This window comes from Mustela nigripes, chromosome 4, assembly GCF_022355385.1.
Source record: "Mustela nigripes isolate SB6536 chromosome 4, MUSNIG.SB6536, whole genome shotgun sequence".
Lineage (NCBI taxonomy): Eukaryota > Metazoa > Chordata > Mammalia > Carnivora > Mustelidae > Mustela > Mustela nigripes.
In genome coordinates this window covers 42,193,664-42,199,663 of record NC_081560.1, presented here as the reverse complement: position 1 = coordinate 42,199,663, position 6,000 = coordinate 42,193,664, and the positions used below count along the sequence as shown (strand labels likewise).

General features: G+C 38.8%; 1 protein-coding gene across 3 annotated transcripts in view; it reads right to left on the bottom strand.

Annotated features, from left to right (window-relative positions):
- Positions 1–6,000, bottom strand: part of DPY19L1 (dpy-19 like C-mannosyltransferase 1) — a 94,102-nt gene that overhangs the window by 53,035 nt on the left and 35,067 nt on the right. The window lies entirely within an intron of this gene.

The following is a 6,000-nucleotide window of genomic DNA, read 5'->3' as shown; positions in this document are numbered from 1 at the left end:
AAAAAAAAAAAAAAAAAAAAGAAATCACAATGCCATAGTTTGGCTGTCCTAACAAATAAGCCTTCGTTTGCTGGGGTAAGAGTAATGCGGGTCCCCCACTCTCCTCCCATCCTGGCCAGAAGCATCTGGATATAGGGAAGAAAGGCTGTTCTAGGTTGTTCTGTCATTTCTTTCACTTTGCTCTTGAGATCTTCTACTCTCTTTAACTCATGCTGTTTTCTCATTATTTTACCCAAATATCCTTCCTTCTTTCTACACAAGCATGTGTAGAACATAGACAAGCCAGGGAGGTAACAAGGAATCAGACACAGGCATTCTAGGCTATGCTACTTATTCCAGGGGATGTATAAATGAGGAAACATGGAGGAGATAGAGGAGATGGCTGGGCTAATCCATGCAGAGAGCATACACCCCTTCCGCATCATCCCTCCCAGCCTCCCAAGAGAGAGGGGGGCTGGTAGTCCCAGCACAGGGGGCCGGTCAGCCTCAGCACAAGACGAGGGGCAAGTCTGCATGTTCAGCAGCAAGTGGTTTATGGAGTTGCCATTTTCCCTACAGAGTCTCCAGCCCCTTGCTGCTCTAGAGAAGAGATGGCAGCGTGAGAAGTTTGAGGAAGGGGGTTGTCTGAAATACCACCTGCATTTAAGGACAGAGGTAACAAGGGAAAACAGAAGGGCTGCGTTAAGGGATTGTGGGAAGCTGGAAGACCACAAATTTATAGGACACTAATGGAACAACTGTGCAATTTTTCTTTACCAATGATCAACCTAGACCAGCACAAATGAAATATAAAGGGGCAAAGAAACGACATTTTGGCCAGAAAATGGCTGAAGTGATGAATCTACAGAAATAAGAGGGACAGATAAAGGAATCAGAAAGTCATACAGGCTGGGAAGCGGAAGACAGGGCTCTCCCCTACGAGGCCCAGCACACCTTTAAAAATCAACCAACAGGCAGGCCAGTACCAGGCTTCACAGCAAGTCATAAGAAATTAGTTAAGTGTGAGTTATGGGTTAAAATAAATAAATAGTAATGTTTTGAACTTATGTCAATAAGACAGAAAAGTGCAAAGGTCTATGTATTTTTTTAAGATTTATTTATTTGACAGATGGAGATTACAAGTAGGCGGAGAGGCAGGCAGAGAGAGAGGGGGAAACAGACTCCCTGCTGAGCAGAGAGCCTGCCTGAGGCGAGGCTCGATCCCAGGACCCTTGGATCATGACCCGAGCTGAAGGCAGAGGCTTTAACCCACTGAGCCACCCAGGCGCCAGGTCTACGTATTTTAAAAATTGTTCTCCTCATTGCCACCCTTCTCTCAATCCTATTCATCCAAGATAATCAATAACATTTGTGTGTGTCCACCTGCCCAGATCTTTCTCTATACCCATATATTAATGTGATCACGTTATTAACACCTCCTTGAAATTTATTCCTTTTCTAATTCATCTATTATGAAGATTATTCCTTTTTTAAAAATATTTTATTTATTTATTTGACAGAGATCACAAGTAGGCAGAGAGGCAGGCAGAGAGAGAGGGGAAGCAGGCTCCCCGCTGAGCAGAGAGCCTGCCTGAGGCGGGGCTCGATCCCAGGACCCTGGGATCATGATGCGAGCTGAAGGCAGAGATTTTAACCCACTGAGCCTCTCAGGTGCCCCTATAAAGATTATCCCTAATCAATACATGTAACCCAAGACATCCTTATTAATAGATGTCAAACATTGCATAGGACAAATACTACATACTACAATTTGTTCAGACCTTTCCCTATTACCAAACATATAGGTATTTTTAAATTTCTTACTATTACAGAGACATGTTAAAATAAATATCCTTGTACATGTAAATATTGGTGTTTTTATTCCTACAGGACAGACCTAACTGTGAGACTGCCAAGTCAAAGACTGTGAACCAGAAAATGCCATACCAGTCCACACACCCTCCCCACCCACAGTGTATGAGGTGTCTGCTTCTCCAGAACACAACATCTGATATGTCCAGACCCTTTTATATTTTGCCCACTGGGTAGGCGGAAACTTTTTTCTCACTGTTATTTTGATTTGTACCTCTTGCCTACTAGCATGGGGCATCATTTTTATGGGTTTTGGGGACAATGTGCATTTTCTCTTTTGTGAACTGCCTGTTTACATTCTTGTCCATTTTTCTATCAGATCATCTATTTCCCTATGCAAAGATTAAGGGTATCAATTTTTTGACTGTTATATGTGTGATTAAGTCTTTTGATATAAGTTATGGTGTATTCTGCCAAAAAGAAATTTTAAATTTTATGTTGTTAAATGTCAATATTTTCCTTTATTTCTCCTATATTCCTTGTTTTGTCTGTGATGATATTTCCTACCTCAAAATGACACAGTGTTCTAAATCTTCTAGTATCATTGTATTTTACATTTAAATCTCTCACCCACAGAATGTATGTATAAAGCCCTAATTTTGTCCTCTTTGAAACAGATAGCCAATTATGCCAACACCATTTATCAAATAAACATTCCTTTTTCCAGTATAATGAAATTCAGACTTTATCATACATTAATTTCTCACAATACTAGAATCTGTTAATTCCAGTCAATTGATTTAATTCTATATCAAAATATTTTCATTTCTGTAATATTAACATATGATAAGGAAAATTCTCCACCCCTAAGTATTCTAACATTTTGTTTTATTTTTTTATTAATATATAATGTATTATTAGCCCCACGGGTACAAGTCTGTGAATCGCCAGGTTTACACACTTCACAGCACTCACCACAGCACATACCCTCCCCAATGTCCATAACCCCACCACCCTCTCCCTACCCCGCTCCTCCCAGCAACCCTCAGTTTGTTTTGTGAGATTTAAGAGTCTCTTATGGTTTGCCTCCCTCCCAATCCCATCTTATTTCACTTATTCTATTCCTACCTCCAAACCCCTCACATTGCTTCTCAACTTCCTCATATCAGGGGGATCATATGATAATTGTCTTTCTCTGATTGACTTATTTCACTAAGCATAATACCGTCTAGTTCCATCCACATCATCACAAATGGCAAGATTTCATTTCTTTTGATGGCTGCATAGTATTCCATTGTATACGTATACCACATCTTCTTTATCCATTCATCTATTGATGGATATCTAGGTTTTTTCCATCTAACATTTTTTTTAAATTTTATTTATTTTTAAAATTTCTTTTCAGTGTTCCAGAATTCATTGTTTATGCACCACACCCCAGTGCTCCATGCAATACGTGCCCTCCATAATATCCACCACCAGGCTCACTCAACCTCCCACTTCCTGCCCCTCCAAAACCCTCGGATTGTTTTTCAGAGTCGACAATCTCTCATGGTCCATCTCCCCCTCCAATTTCCCCCAACTCTCTTCTCCTCTCAATCTCCCCATGTTCTCCATGTTATTCCTTATGCTCCACAAATAAGCGAAACCATATAATTGAATCTCTCTGCTTGATTTATTTCACTCAGCATAATCTCTTCCAGTTCCATCCATGTAGATACAAAAGTTGGATATTCATCCTCTCTGATGGAGGCATAATACTCCATTGTATATATGGACTACATCTTCCTTATCCATTCATCCATCGAAGGGCATCTTGGTTCTTTCCACAGTTTGGCGACTGTGGACATTGCTGTTATGAACATTGGGATACAGATGGCCCTTCTTTTCATGACATTTGTACCTTTGAGGTAAATACCCAGTAGTGCCATTGCAGGGCTATAGAGAAGCTCTATTTCTAATTCCTTAAGGAATCTCCACACTGTTTTCCAAAGTGGCTACACCAACTTGCATTCCCACCGATAGTTTAAGAGAGTTCCCCTTTCTCCACATCCTCTCCAACATGCGTTGTTTACTGTCTTGTTAATTTTTATTCTAACGTTTTTTAGGTAATTCTAACCAGTGCCCCCTCTCACACACAAAACACACAAAAAAGTGCTGTTTTTTAAATCATAAGGTCATTAAATTTATATCTAATTTTGGAAGAACTGTCATTTATGTGATGGTAATTCTGCCCATTCAGTTGGATAGTATGTCTCTCTCCATTTATTCAATTCTATTTCTTTAAATAAAAATGTTATGGAGAAGCAATACAGCCACCAGATATCTAGAGCTAAAACTTCTAAAAACATGGGGATATGATAAAATCTGATCATAGTATAGTATTTTAACACTTTCAGACTTTGGCAGGTCATATAAGCTAAAGAAAACATACTAAGGATTTGAATGAGATCATCAATAAACTCAATTTTATAAATCTATATATAGTACTTTGATTATACAGAGAATATACATGATTTGTATAGCATCTGGAACACCTAGCTGGAAAGACTCCTCATTCTCTGGTTATAATCCAAAAACAACCTACACAAGAGAGACTGAAAAACAACAACAACACTTTGAGAAATTAATATAAAATTCCCTTTTAAAAATGCCCTGAATGGAAAAAGATTCAAAATTGAAATTTTACAAGATCAAAAAAAATTTTTTTTAAGATTTTATTTATCCATTCGACAGATAGAGATCACAAGCAGCTAGAGAGAAAGGAGGAAGGAAGCAGGCTCCCTGCTGAGCAGAGAGCTCGACGTGGGGCTTGATCCCAGGACCCTGGGAACATGACATGAGCTGAAGGCAGAGGCTTTAACCCACTGAGTCACCCAGGCACCCCCACAAGATAAAAAATTTTTTAATGGCAGAGTAAAGAGAGGGACAGGGATAAAAAGAGGACAAGGACAGAAAAATCCCAAGTCCAATTTCCTAACCAAGTCTCATGATGGGGTCTGCTCAAGAAGTCTTCGATCCATACTCGAGTGCCATGTGACCTGTGGGGCTCTGGGACTGGACATTTTCCCAATGGTAGAATCAATGTGACATCACTCTCTTTTCACTAAATAACTGCCAGATAGGTCGTGGCCCAGCATCTTCCACAAACACAGACAGCTTTGCTTACCTAACCAGGGAGGCAGATTTTCTGGTATACTTTCATGCCCTGCACAGCTAGGAGGGGAGAACAAAGTTTGCTTATCTACAATAAATATCTGACTTATGATCATTTTGAAATGGTGTGACTTAAAATAACTCTAAAATAGCGTCCCCAGCATTTTTACCTCCTTTCCCTCCAATCCTTATAGACTAGCACATAGGTCATTTTATTTTGCTAAACAGAAAAGATGTAATAATCAGAAAACTTAAGACTGATTTTTTTTTCCATTATAGTTCATCAGTTGATATTTCAGCATTCCCTAGTGGTTAAAAAAAGAAGATTCTTCTGCAATACTACCACCATCAGAAAATATGAAAGCTCCCATTGTGCAAATTTTAAAATAGTCTAAGTTTGCACATTTACTCATTCATCTCATTCACCTTTTGAGCCTCAATTTCCTCAGGTATAAAATGAAGGGGCAAAAGATCTTAAAAAAATTTTCAATTCTGACATTTAATAATTTACAATTCTCTTCTTTCTCACATCTCTAAGTATCATGGATTCAAATCAATCATCATATTTTGGCAGGCTTGGTTAATCACTGATACTTGTACATCGATTTACCAAAAAAAATCACAAAATGTACAAAGTTCAACATTCAAGGAGAAAAAGTAATCAAGATTACTTCAGAACGTTATTAAATAAATCTTGGAGTGAGTTAAATTAAAGAACTTCTGCTGCGTGAATGCTAATACAAGAGAAAATGAGAGAATAATGTAGAAATAATTGAATTAAGAGAATTCCAGTCTCAAGTTTGAAAGGTAAAGCACAAGCACCTTGCTAGCCAGATGAAAAAATGCCCAGCAGACCTGCTGAGAGCTAAGCCTCTTCCCCTAAATTCACACATGGATCCACTGGCTTCTCTAGAGCATAAAAGAAAGCTGCAGAGAGTACAGGTAAGGAATAAGAATGACATCAGGAAGGCAAGAAAAGGTCTCAGCTTAGTCCTTCCAGTCTAATTAAGTACTTCTAGGCAACTAATTAAGGCCTTTAATTTAACTCTTTGT